This window comes from Engystomops pustulosus, chromosome 1, assembly GCF_040894005.1.
Source record: "Engystomops pustulosus chromosome 1, aEngPut4.maternal, whole genome shotgun sequence".
Taxonomy (NCBI): Eukaryota; Metazoa; Chordata; class Amphibia; order Anura; family Leptodactylidae; genus Engystomops; species Engystomops pustulosus.
In genome coordinates this window covers 64,891,773-64,906,980 of record NC_092411.1, presented here as the reverse complement: position 1 = coordinate 64,906,980, position 15,208 = coordinate 64,891,773, and the positions used below count along the sequence as shown (strand labels likewise).

At 40.7% G+C, this 15,208-nt stretch overlaps 1 protein-coding gene across 4 annotated transcripts in view; it reads right to left on the bottom strand.

Annotated features, from left to right (window-relative positions):
- The window catches only part of KSR2 (kinase suppressor of ras 2), a 287,053-nt gene that overhangs the window by 135,027 nt on the left and 136,818 nt on the right, over positions 1-15,208 (bottom strand). The gene's annotated exons all lie outside the window — the stretch shown is intronic.

Here is a 15,208-nt window from a genome sequence, read left to right as displayed (position 1 = left end):
TGCATAGTGCAGCTGCGCCACAAAAGGGTTGCGTGCGACACTTCTTAAATACATGTACATGCACTAGAAAGAATGTGCAAAGTCTGTCTGGTGCACAACCCTAAGTAAATGTGCCCTATTGTTCCTGGTGCAACGCCACTAATAACTAATAATAATTTCCCCACTTACATAACATCCATGCCAAGCAAGGAGCAGTGTGATGGGGGGCAGTGGTGGAGTGGGCCGTACAGTAGTGTGCTTGCGAGTTAGCTATAGCCTGCGCCCACTAAGGATTGAATGGGTGATGGTAATAGCACAATTCTACACCAGGTAGGGCCTGATATATGGTGCTGCGGAGGGGCAGGGGGGACATCATACTCTGGCAAAATAAATAACCTCCTATGTGTCTATTTGCAAGTCATACAGTGTCTAAAATGTGAATTGCAGTCTGTCAACTGATTGGAATGGTTTATGAGAAATAATCAGGTCACTGCTAGCATAATGTGTTGGAGGGGCAGTCCGGGGCAGAAGCTGAGGCTGAGGAGTGTCTCAGATCGTCCCCTTATGAATACGCTGGACCGCTGTAATCTTGGTCCAACGCTTGGACCGCTATGTACTGAGGTATTTTCCGATAAAGCTAGCAATTTAACACTGCTATAACTGGGTAGGGCGAGGGGGCTGCTAACTTTAGTAAGTCCTACTAGACAGTTTATTTTTCACCTGACAGGTCCTCTTTAACTTTTTTTCTGCCTTCTGTTAATGTCCTAATCAAATGGTCACATAATTTATAGAAGTATATGAATATACATTAAATCTACCTTAAAAAATTGGCATTCTAAATGTAACTATAGTCCCTAAAATAATGACAATAATAGAAATAGTGTTTATCCTGATGCTTTTTGATTCACAAATAATCCTTCACCTTGTCGGGGGCAGAGTTCAAGCCTGTCATTAATTCTTGACAGGAAAATAAAATGCCAATCCGCCCCATTTTGGCTGTGACCATGGAATTAAATGATCTCTTCTAGGAGCCAAGTTATTATGTCAAGGGTTGCAAACATCAATCTCAGGACTGCATGGAGTACCTGTCATTACATGAATGTAGAAGGTCCAAAGACAAAGGATTTCAATTATAAACTATAGTGGGTTAAAGCAATTCAGATTTTATGTACCGTTTGCAACTAAAACTGAAAAAAACATAATGAATATGTGTGAAATCTTGAATGTTAAGGTCAGATGTATATAAAAGTTGAGGGGAAAAGTTGAAGTAGAATATATCTACTATAATACTGACCATGCGTCATGGTGAAGTGGTGACCCAGGAGAACTGTGCTGTTCTGACAGAGACTGGGGGCATTGGTGGACATCTTGATATACCTGATGGGTCTGTCTGGGATGCTCAGCCACCAGAGGATAACATAAGAAAGAGGGGACTGTACATGATAATGATTTTGACTCCCCCCTCTCTAACATCAAGCCCCCCCCAGAAAATTCAGGTCCCTCTAGAGCAGACCCTCCCCCAAATACCCAGAGTGAGCCTCGTCAGGAGCCTCCTAGAAATGCCTGGAGCCTAAGTGCTCCCTCCTTCACCTCCGACGCACACTACTCTGGGTGGCTTTTAAGAGGAGGAATGATCTCCCAGATAGGTGGTTTGTGGTGCAGGATCTCTTTTCCTGCCTGATGGGGTTCATGCCGGATGACATCCTGGCAGTCATCAACTTGCCAAACAGACATGGCTATGAAGTCAGCTTTAAGTTTATGTCTTGTCTGGACAGGTTCTGGGATAAATTCCCCCGATGTCATCTTCCTGCAGGAGACCTGTCTGACCACATTAGGGCATCTTGATGAGACTGAGCCTGAGTGGCGATCTGGTCCTTCTTACTGGTCGCTGGCTGTGGAACTGCACGCCGGGGTTGCCATACTGTTTAACATCACAGATATGATGGTGCACAGGCTGACAGAGGTTGATATGGGAAGGTGCTGGAAGTGACCATCCATGGTAGGCGCCTCTGGCTGATCAATCAGAGAATGTTTAATGTGGTGACGCAATATCTTTTTGCCTCTTATCCCTGTGATTGTGGTGGGCGACTTTAATGTTACCATGACATTAGGTGACAGGTCCTCTGGTAGAGCAGTGGTCAGAGACTCCAAGGTCGTAAATAACATCATATCACCGTCTGATTTACGTAATGTATTCACCCCCATGGCCCCATGGCACTAACTGTAAAAAGTCAGATGTTGGCATAAAAATGGTTTCTGTGTTTTTATTTCTGGTTGGCTTTTTATCATAATAAAGAAAAGCATTATATTATAACAAAATATTTACACAATTTTTAACCCACTGCACTAACTCCTATACTTTATAACAGATCAGTACCGAGACCCATTATTTTAACAGACTGTGCAACCGATCTTTTAAAAAGTGGAGAATGTCCTAGTCAGAACCATATTTTACAGGTCACTCATAGACTATAATTTATGAGCATCTGTGAAAAACGGATGTAAATCAGCCAAAGAAACTGAAGAAAATTTGTGTTTTGAAAAACCGAGAATCGGCACAACATGTGCACGTAGCCTAATTGTGTAATATAAAAACTACATGTATGAGTGTGTCAGTATTATCTCCCTCTAGTTATCAATATACAGTAATCAATCATCGGACAAACGGTGCAGATCCTAGACTCCATGTACTGGATATCCAGCTGTCCAACTTGTTGAGAATCCAATCATGTAAATCTACTACATGTATGCCATACACAGAAGGGTAAAGTTTGCTAACACGAGATGTCCATTTTCAATGTCAAATGTTTTTGTAATGTCCTGGATTTTGACAATTATGAAATTAACTGTTGATATTCTTACCCCAAGGAGGGCTTGTGGGACTGATCAACCCATTAGATCCCAACTTAAAGAACATTCACCATCAAAATACAGCATGATAAACCAGAGGCCCTTACCCATAAATCCAGGTACTGTGACTGTGGTAATCTCATATTTTTATCCATGACTTACATCCTTCTAAAGTCAACTTTTACAATTATGTTAATGAGTCTGAGGGGCTCTAGTAGGTGTTTTCAGAGCCGCTAAGTGATGTATTTTTACAAGTCTCCCCTCCGCATGCATTTCTTGCTGCTGCTACATTACACAGGCAGGAGGGAGAGAGCAGGTGGAGGAGGACTCATTTTCTGCTCATCTAACCATCTTGTGAATCTGCAGCACTTAAGGTAACACCCACCAGAGCCCCCCAGACTTATTAGCATCATTTTAATATTTATTTTAGAAGTAAGGAGGCCATGTATAACAAATATAAGAAGATTACCACAATCACGGTGCCTGGGTCTATGAGTAACTGTCCCTGGTTTATCATGCTTGATTTTGATGGAAGATTTCCTTTAAAGGGATTTCCTGTGAAAGAAATTTCTCAAATTGTAATCCCCTAGTGATGTTTACACCATATAGATTATTTTAACCCCTTACTATACAATTTTACTAAGTTGTATAGCTGTTTTAGCTCCTATCACTCAGTGATGGTTAGTGTAATATTCCAGAGTGTGGGTGGGGACTCTCTAAGCAGACACTTCATGATCCCTGCAGTGCTGTCAGATACAGAATCAGATACAGAATCACCTCAATAGTGATTTCATTAATGAGGTACAGCTGCTGCTGGACATTTTATCAGAGTAGCGGCTGCACTCACCAGCCCCCTCCCACCCCCACCCCCCTAGAGCTTATACTCCAGTCAGTAACTTTTCTTGCCTGAAAGTCTCGCGCATGCGTGAGAACACCAGTCCATTGGTTACTACTGTGGCTGCATCATACAGTCCTATTAATCTGCCCCTTTATGTGTTGAATTTTGTGCTGCTCGTGTGTAGTGTCATGGACAATTCTTAAATACATGTGCAAGAAGTTTAAACATTGCTTTCAGTGCAAAGTCAGACAAAAAAAACTGTTGCAAAGGCTTTAATATATCTACGCCAATGTGTAATATAAAACCGTTCAGAAACCCCCCTTTGTAGCTTTACAGAAAACAAATGTGGATTTTGAAAATTAATTTTGTCTTTTAAATATCTTTTTTATTTATAATTTCGTTATCCAAAAAGCAAATATGAATAAGCCATAGTAAATCAAAAAATCCAAGTGTTATTCAAGGTTCACCTCCTAATACATTGGACTAAACGTGTAGGAGCTTATCTCACTATTAGGGACAAGGAAGATACATTTATCACTGGGTGAATGATAATGAGATGGTACTGTCTTTTCTACAGTCTATGAACCATATCAATTATATTGCAGTGAAATAAAACAATCCACCGGGTTTTGCATATAAATTGGGCTGCTGATCACAGGAATACACAGTAATATTTCCAAGACTTGGAATTTGTCAGTAGAACTAGATAAAACTGAGTTTTATGTTCCCGTCTTCTGGCAAATACTTGGTAAAAAGCTACTTTGGCAGGGGGTCAAGAGTCTTTTCCCTGAGCAATCCTACCAGAGGAACTGATCTGTGCTGCTGTGTTGAAGGTCATGACATGAATAATGTACATCAAGTATCTGGAGTCCTTTGCATTTTATAGGGTGATAAGATCATTTATATTTTCTTTATTGAATTATTTTTTCTTTATGAAATGCACATGAATATTAATGGCACAGGTGAGCCAATTAAAAACACTTCATGTGCCAGAGGTGACATGTAATTATGACAAAGTCGTGTCATAGATATTACTTACCAGAAGTGGCGGATTCATCACCTTACACTCGACAACATACAAAAATAGAAGACCAAAAATCCAGCACTTTTTCACTGGGGTCCATTTTAGCCCATATTATAATTTTAAGGAGTTTTATTACAATGTATAAAACATATCTACTATTCACTGGGAATGGTATACACTTCAGGGGAATGGGCCCACAATTGTTCCAAAATTGCAGGTGCACAAGCTCAACCAGTTCTTTATTCACTTCTACAGTCAGCAGAATATTATCTTAAACAAAGAGGAGGTGAATCGATAAGTTTTTTTTTAATGTTAGCATGTCCATTAATAGCTGGACAATCCCTAAAACAATGCTTGTATTAGGTAATGATGTTCATTTACACAGTTGGATAATGGTTGTAATTCTATGACAACACTAACAGCAACTGGGACACGGGATTTAACACATGATCGATCCACTGTCCTCAGAAAGTCCCCTTCATTTTGTAACGGAACACAGAGAACGGCAGGTACTTAGGGGTACCAGGGAGCAAAAGTCTCTGTGGGAAGAGTCCGGTAGGAGGAGTTTGTGGACCAGTGGACCCTTTGGACCAACCCCGGTAGATGATGATGGTACTAGCCGACACCCGGGACCAGAATCTAATTGGCACCTGGTCTTCATCAGAGCCTGCCGCAAAGCAGGATTGTCTTGCTGCGGTGGGGTGCCACCAGGTCGTTCCACTGGTGCGACTAGGCCCTCGGTGGCAGCCAGGGAAACAGGGAAACGTCTGGGAACACGGGAGCCACCAGGAGCATCTGGGAACGCTGGAGACAGGAGAGCATTTGGGAACACTGGAGACAGGAGAGCGTCTGGAACGCTGGTGACAGGAGAGCATCTGGGAACGCTGGAGACAGGAGAGCGTCTGGAAATGCTGGAGGTACACACAGGAAACACGGAGGCGTCTGGAAACACTGGAAGACAGGAAAGCGTCTGGGAACGCTAATGGGCTTTCTCTTCCTTAGGAGCAGCTTTAGGAAGCTAGGTCTGGAAACCCTGGAAGATCCTAGGAGAAGATCCCATGAGGCAGGAAGGGAGGTGCCGGATTATAAGGGGGAGCCGGATTAGCCAGCGCCAATCAGGAGGACGCTGGCCCTTTAAGGCTAAGAGAGCCGGCGCGCATGCGCCCTAGAGGTTGCCCAGGGGGTTGCTGCGACACATGGAAGGGCACAGGTGTACCCGCGATCCGTACCGAAGATCACAGGTGCGGCTGTGACACATTTTCTTTTTATTAACAGGGGTCCAGTGAGTAACCCTAATTTGTGATGTGCACACTATCTCTGAATACAAGCAATGCTTGTAATCCCTGAAAAGGAATTCCCAATGCAACATAAATGCGATTGTATTGTAGCTTTTCCCACAAAACTCTTATAACTGCCTTGGTGGTTCTATTATCTATCAACCACCTTTTACACACGCTGGAAACCTGGTTTATAGACCCAATACACAGGCTGTCCCCTACTTAAGAACAACCAACTTACAGACGACCCCTAGTTACAAATGGACTTGTATGTTGGTAATTTACTGTATTTTAGTCCAAGGCTACAATGATCAGCTTTAAGAGCAATCAAAGATGTCTGCAATTAAGCTTTAGTGTTAATCCTGATTCTTATGACAATCCAAAAGTTTTAAAATCCAATTGTCAAAGGGACCAAAACATTTTGGCTGGGGTTACAATTATAAAATATACAGTTCCAACTTACATACACATTTCACTTAAGAACAAACCTGCAGACCTATCTTGTACGTAACCCAGGAACAGCCTTGTATTTGGCTTAAGAGCAGCCCAATTTTAAATGAATTGAATTAAATAAAGAATATTTTAAATATTCTTTTTTATGCAGTTAAAAGTAATTTATCACATGTCAATCCATCTTTTTACAGTTTCTTTGAATCTTCTACAAACCTACATGCAATTCAACTGCTCATGCTCTATAACATTCTGCCAAAAGATGTTTTGACATAACACGTTCCCCTTAAGATAAACAAGACACAAAATTTTCTTCTTGGTTTATTACATGAATTTATTGTTTTTCTGCAAAATGTAAAATCTTCGCATTAAAATATGACTTGGCTAATCTAGACAGATAAGCTTTGTAAAGCAACATACAAGAATCAGTGAGATAAGCCTTGACAGATGCTTTGTTTTTCATCATCTTTCATTGCATCAAAGCTCTTTATTTTGTGTTATATATGGTTATTGCAACTCTCTGTGATTTAGCAAGTTGAGACTTCTAATTCAGGGAGACATCAGTAAACAGGGCCTGGGTTCCAGTCTGTATGGTGATTTCATTTAGAAAAAGTCACCAGATGCTCTGTCAGGCAGAAAAGTGCATTAACCCTTTATCTTCAACCAACTGCAATATAATATCTTAGGGTGGGCAGATACAGCTTCAAAAATTTCTTGGGTCTAATGCACCAAGATTCATTAAATGTCTTTGAAATAAAACGACCGCCAACCAGCCATAGCTGCAATATTAGCAGATGTGAAGGGTACAGTGACATTGAACACTATTTACTGCACTTAGAAATCATCTGGAACTCCCCAATCTAAGATAAGTCTCACTTTCTATGGGAAGAATTAAAGAAATGAGCATACATTTTCAATTTTCAGGAGACTAATATGATATATATATATTATATAATATATATTAGTTTACTTCAGTTAGTTTCTAGCTTTGATATCTTGTGGTGTAATATCTCTGTTCCTCCTTTTGGCAAGCACTTTGTCCCCACATGTAAGTATGAGAAGCATTCATTTGCTTCTCAGTTGGAACGTTTCATATGGCCAATTTGATTGCAATGTTTTCTCATATTTGCCAAAGCCGCCACCTTTGCCCCTTTTTAACAGTAACATTTAATGAATTGAGAAGAAATGAGAGCAATGAGCTTTGGTAACACTTATACCTTCTTCCACGTGGATGGCATCATAGTGGACAACTGAACCCATTTGGTTTGGGTTTGAGTCTTAAGGGATAGCAACAGAAATTTATATTAGAGTAGGCCAGGAAAACGGATGACCACTGAATGAAAACATAACTGTGGGGCATCTACAGGTACTACAGTTAATGTTCCACATACAAGGAATATCAGACTGGGATGCCTCGTGCCCTCCATTACAATCTCTTCTTTGTGCCCACCAGGGCCAGCATCAGGGGGAATTATTTTGGAACTGTCGTCACAGCAGAAGGGGCCTGTGAGCTGCAGTATTGCCAGTATGCAGAAAGGAGACAGCTCTGGAGCTATTGCACATGTCCTAGAGCTGTCTCCTGTAATTTTCGGTAGCAGCACAGATGAGGTAGCCAGGCTCCTGGAGTGCAGGAGAGAGGAGAGGATCACCCCACCTTATAGAAGCTTTTACAACACTTCCTTAAATCCCTCATTGCAGGAGGTATGGGGCAGGGTGAGGGGGTCAGGCACAGAGAGATGGCCAGGTAGAGGTTGTTTCTCACTTTCCCTGTGGTGACTTGATTGGTTCTTTCCTGACTCAATCACTGGAAAGAAATAGTCACAGTGATGACAGGGAAAATCAGGTGAGGTAACAGGTGTACTGTATATAGTGTATACTTATCTCTCTATACTGTGGTATATACTGTATAGTACAGCTGTTATGTATAATACACAGTCAACCCCCCCTCCCAAGAATGCAGAACAAAAAAATAATAAAAACATGTATATTAACCGTCAGGTCATTAATCCCTTTTCCATTTTCATTTTTTATCCCTTATCTTTTAACCCCTTCGCACAGCACGATGTCCTATTACATCATGGTGTTGCGGGGGTGCATAGATACAGCACCATTCACAGCAGTTAACCTAACAGCTCCTAACAGCGCTGCCAGTCGACGTTTATCGGCCATCCAAGAAGTTACTAGTGGCATTGTGAGGTGACATTGTGAGGTGACATGTTGTTCCAGGACCAATGATTGGCTCTAGTGTTCACAGACCCTCAAACTTCAAGTCATCAGAAAACTTCAGACCAGGAGCTACAGCCACTTGATCCAGGTGGACTATACAGCCCAAAGTTTTAGAGAGAGGCTATTTCTGACTTCACTACTACCCACCTTGGATTAGTAGTAAGTCTTTGTGTTAAATTAAACACATTAAAAACATTACAAATCTCTACAAAAGGAAAGTAATAAATGGCAGAAACAGTGATAGTGTGCTCCACAGGTTATGGAATATCTTATCTGGTCCCAATTCAAGCTATACATTAACCCAATTTATATCGGCTCTGCAAGTGGAATTACTTATAAATATTAGGTGTCAGAGGAATATTCTCATTAGAAGATGCTTTCAGCTACTATTCATACAAGTGCTATACTTCTGTCTGCCCTAGAGGCAACGTATGAAGTGACAAAATGGATATTAACTTGTTCTTTTATGGCTCATTACTTATATGAGGGAATTGCTTAAAACACTCTGCACATATATACCACAGTGTCAGTATACGTTTCACATAGATCATACTGTGAAAGATTTCATGGCTCAGCACATTTAGCAGATTGTTTTAAGTGGCTTTGAGTTGTCAGAACTATCAATTGTTGTCTTCAGTTACACTTAGATTTTTAGTATTCAGGAAAAAAAAAATATTCAATGAAAGTTTCCTATCATGATGGAAGTGAGTGTCACCTGTGTAATGGTTGGCATCTTACAAATCAGCAGGGTGCTGCAGTGCCGCAGGGATGCCGTTTGTCACTGAGCCATGGGTGCTATATGTCAAAGATATTTTCCACTTGAAACCATGATTCAGCCTAAAACTAAAGGCAGACTATAGGCAAATCATTACAACGCTGTACAATGTACAGCCATCAGTATGAGACGTAAGTCTTACATGTAAGCCATGAGTGCTATGTAAGATGTGTTTCTAAGATCCTAAAATGTAGTCAATCTGAGTATGATGAATAAGGGCGTATACAAAAGAAGTAATGTAGGAAATCATAGGGCGTCACACAAGCAGTAAAATTAATTATCACATATGGTGGGTGGGGGTGACCCACCAGCCACTTAGCTGTATATAAATCATACAAAGTTAAATAAAGTAGAAAGTTATAATCTATACCAGAAAATCTAAAGAACATTTCCTACAAATAATGTTAAAATGTATATGACAAGGAAAGGAAACTGGTCCCGTGCTGCAGAAAAAGACAATGGAACCAATGTATTAAGACTTAATAACTTCCACACCCAAATTACCAAGGAGTTCTTACATCTGAATTGAAATCTATACCAGTTCGGTTTCAGCTATAACTTGTGCCAGCTTGTAGTAAATTTGACTGGTGCAAGTGCCACCTGTGGTGCAAAAGGGCCAAAGTTCACAAATTCCTGGCACAATTTCATCCCTTCTATACCAAAATACTAATGCACAAGGGATAGTACATCAGTCTCCATATACAGTATATTTAGAAAGGTATGAGGAGAAATTGATGCAATGTTTATGTACAATAGTGGGAGATAGACCAGTCCCACTCCACCAGGGAACATGTTCAATGAGGTGTGTCATATATTGTGAAGTATGGGGAGATAATTGCTGAGGAACTGATCCATAAAACTACTGGTATATTCTACCATGTTTGATAAGGTTGATTCTATGGGTGTAGATCCACTCCTTCAGTGGGAGAATACTGTTTATGGTAGACAACCGTTACTGGAAGAGAAGTAACATTGGGCAGCTGGTGACTGCCTCTCGCTCTCGAAGTGAGACCTGTGATATGATAAAATTCTTGACATATCTGGACTTAGAAGTCTTCAGATCAAGAATAAAAATGCACACAGTAACCGATTTATAGATATATAGGCAAAAAAAAATCTGATAACTGATATGATACATTTACAAGTGGTCTGTTTCATTATTACAAGCTAAGCTAATCTTAAAAAATTAGGACAATTAACCTGATTAATTCTAAATCGCAGAATTGGCTTAACAATCTCATAATCTATCACTATTATATCTATAAGGCGCTACTGTGCTGTATCATTTATTCTATTTATTATTTTGCCTGTTTCTGTCTTGTTTTAAGGAAGAATCGGGAAGCCGATAGAATATGGACACTTGTGCCAAGTCACTTGTGACTAATTTCACATAATAATCCATGGATATTGCCTGCAGCATCAAAAGGTCCCAGCAAATTGAGTTTTGTCCCACATTTTTGGATAGTTTTTATGAACTGAACGACCTTATAACCTGTAGCACAGCTGAAAACCTACCAGTGACACAAGTGACGACAGTGATGCTGATTATATTAAATTGCTGATAGAGATTTAGTCTGGCAGTGCCTCAGGGAGTTGGATATATGTTTTCTAAGGCTAAATATATACATCTCTCATCATCACAACACAAATTACATAGCAGGAATATAACTGAGAAACAATCTGTACTGAGGGAGAAGAAAGCTTTTTTAAAAACAGTGACCCTGAATGTAACTAAAATGTGTTCATTTTACTTGAGGAAAAAACCTGTTGAATTTAGGCTTAATATATACACAGGGGGAGGTTTTATAATGAAACATGCCACAATTTAGGCTTAATTTCCACACTTTTATTAGAAACTGTTGTAAAGTGTCGGACAGTAATGCCGAAGGCCCACCAGTAACACTTGATCTTGGGCCCACTACTGTATAGCTATATTTACATTTTGTTGATTTTCTATATAATTATATGAATACATAGGATGGCTGTATGCTAAGTTTCTGTATGAGGAAACGTGACAATACCCCATCAAGCATTTCTAATTCATTGACTTGGGGCCCACTTGACTCAGGGGCCCACCGGTGGATCCAACTGTTCACCTGTGGGCCAGTCCGAGCCTGCTGCTTTACCTTACTTGACAAGCGACATGGTACAAATATGACATGAAAGCCAACAGTTTCTAAAGTTAAAGGGAACCTGTAAGGGCGATTCGGGATAGTAAACCACCAACAGGTCCTTATGGACTTGTAGTTTTGTGTCCTGTATCTCCCTGTGCCGTGCAGCAATGAAGCCGGAGTTGTACATTGGATACACCATATGAGCAATAAAGACGGGGTTGTCTCCTGGCTTCATCCAGCATTGCACGTCAGCGAATACTTCAGATGGGATTCCTCATTGGACTTCCATGTAGGTAAGTATATATGTTTATTTTTTTATATTGCCCCCACCCAGAGAGCTCATAAAGGCCGTATTTTGTTTAGGATCCCAAAACTGATGACAGGTCCAAATAGCATCCAATATGAGCTACTGTGATTTGGGCCAAAATCATAGTATTAACCAAGATTAAAAAATATGCTACAGCACTGTTTTCCCAAGATTGTTATTACTGTCTTTATCAGATTTTACTTTTAGTTTATTAAAAAATAAACAGCATTTTTGTTGAGTTTTTGGGGTTGTGCTGTATTTTTAAAATGCACCATGCTTGGAAGATGGTGGGCTTTTTTGATAATTTTCCACAATGTATTCCCTTATCATTTAAAAAACAAAAGGAAAAAAAAGTGATTTAAAATGTGAAAAAAAATGCTCCATACTCCATTTTATGGAAGCTGCCAGGCTAGTCACTACATAGACTTGTCAGAATCTGACTTTATTTGCTGAGATACTTCAATTACTTATGAGTTACTTCTCATTAGAGTCACAAAGCATCATGGGAAGTGAGGGCAGCTTTTTAAGTCAGTTTTAGGGCACAAACAGGAAGAGGTTAGTCTCCGCCCAATTCACTACTGATGACAATTGGCTTCAGAACAGAAAATGCTACAACTCTGAAAAAGGAAGGGCAAGCAACACAATGGGGGAAGGAGAGATTTATTAGAAAGCTGACGGGTCTGATGGGTGCATATTTTCAAGCCAAAAAAGTAGCAATTACAGGCATGTGACTATTTAGGTTTGAAAACATTCACATCAGACGTGTCAGCTTTCTGATAAATCCCCCCTATCCCTGTATGGCTTTCATTTTGTTTGTTTTGAAAGGGGGAATCACGTATGACAATTCTGTAACAATCATTATAAGTGGAGTTACACCCTAAACTTAAGCCTGGATTTTGGTGCACATTGGGGCTCATTTACAAAGGGTTGCGCTGTTTACTTTGCGCTGTTCAGTGTGTGCCTTTCTCGGGGATTGCATGGCTTGCACAGTTATTTAACAGTGTCTGCGCTGAGATTTTGGCGCACGTAACCCTTTTTGTGGCGCAGCTGGCCTGGCTTCCATGCAACACAAATTAGGGGGTGTGCCGTGAGACGATACGACTGATTCGACTGAGCGCAAGATTTTACATTCAAATTGTGTCACAAGACAATGCACTTACATACACCAGGAAGAAGAAGGTGAACTCTGTATGACCTGAGCGGGGAAGCGACACATGCAAGATATCGGGCGCACGATCTTAGTGAATAGCGGCACAATGGGGGTCATTTACTAAGGGCCCGATTCGCGGTTTCCCGACGTGTTACGCGAATATTTCCGATTTGCGCCGATTGTACCTGAATTGCCCCGGGATTGTGGCGCACGCGATCGGATTGTGGCGCATCGGCGCCGGCATGCGCGCGACGGAAATCGGGGGGCGTGGCCGAACGAAAACCCGACGTATTCGGAAAAACTGCCGCATTTAAAAACCGAAAAAGTGTCGCTTGGGGAGCGCTTACCTTCACCTGGTCCGAGGTGGTGCATTCCGGCGCGATGAGATGACTTTCAGCGCAGCAGCGCCACCTGGTGGACGGCGGAAGAACTACATTCATAAATCCCGGCCAGACCCGAATCCAGAGCAGAGAACGCGCCGATGGATCGCGACTGGACCGGGTAAGTAAATGTGCCCCATTGCGTTGGATAATGTGCGTTCAGTGAAATGTGCCCCATTGTGTAACTGAGGGTAAAATAAAAATAAATTTGCTAAAGATGAATAAAGAAAACCATATACCACGTCCAAAGTCACTGATTCCTAGTTGGAGGAATTTGATTTCATACTTAAGATCCATATTTTAATACTTTATAGCTTCCATGAGCTTCCGTACTGTATGTTTGTTTCTGATGTGGGAGTTAAGACTACACTCTAGGTGGCAGAACCGTTTAATTGTATGGCGCCAACATGCCAATCTCATTATGAATCACTGTTAGAGTGGGAGCACATCAAAGTCCTGTATTGCCAGTCATAATAGGTATTACATGAATACACACTACCCACACACCTCTCATTGCACAAGCCAGAGCCCTGTTTTCAGACACTGTGCAGGTGCAGATCCAACAGTCACATTTAAAGTGTTCCTTTCAATCATTTGATATGTTAGTGCCAGATCTCCTATGCGTTTTGTTAAGATGCTTTACGTAAACCACTGAAGCAAAGTAGTTTCAGATGTCCTCTTGACATTAAATAGGATCATTCAGCTTGAACCTTTTCTTCCCTGTGCAGAGGCTTTTTTTGTTGCTCCCTAATTCTTATCAGTTGATATAAAAGATACAGCGGTACAGCAATATCTAATGAATGATGGCTTAAAAACATCTTTCTATGAGAGGGAGAAAAAATCAAATCTACAAAGAGAAAACCACAAAATATGGCTATACTTATTCATATGACATTGTGGTGTGCAGCTGAAATCAATTCAGTGTGTAACAATGTAACAATGTGCTTCAAGCCTTTCAATATCCCTTATTAGAAATTCACTCCCAGCCTGATCACAACCGCAACATGTTCTGAGGTTACAGATTCTTCCACATTCAAACAGCTAGAAGACGTAGCCAGAGAACTTTCCTATTGACGCACAGGATGACATCCACATACATCTGGCAATTGGTTAGGATGTTCCCTAATAACTTATTTATTAAAACCTAGAGATATATACCACAGCTACATTATAAAATTACTTTGGGGGATGTACAAATTGTGCAATGTGTGCCAGCTACTAATCTTTCACCCCTATTGGATTAATTCTATGGCAGGAACCTGGCATATGCGTCATGCCAGGGCATCCCCACACCAGCCCACAACCCACTCCTGCCTGTCCACTCGAGAGGGGGGAAAGGGGGGGGGGTCACAATTTCTGGCTGTGAACCAGGAGTTGTGATTTTTCATGCCCTGCTTGCCAGAAAACTGGCACACATACCATGATAAATGCTGCCTACTGCGTTTGTTTACTAAAATGTATCAGTAAATTAACTATAATTTATTAGAAGATATTTTCTTACACCTTAGCAGGTTATGGGATCTGGATTATGGAAATCACAAGAAACTCACATTGATACTGTTTAACTGTATTCCTGGTTAGAATAGTTTCACATACAGTATTTTGGAAAAATGTTGATGCAGTTTTCGGAGCCAAAGGCAGACTTGAAGGCGCTAGAAGGGGAAATAAAGGTAATTCCTGTATATTTCCCTTCCTGCTCTAATCAATGCTGAGTGAATAAAAAATTGTAACGAAAGTAGTAATGATTTTCTAAAAAAACTAAAAAAAAGTGAAACCACTACAAGATTTTTTTTTTGTTGCAACACTAAACATATACAAGAATGTCAAATATTTACTCT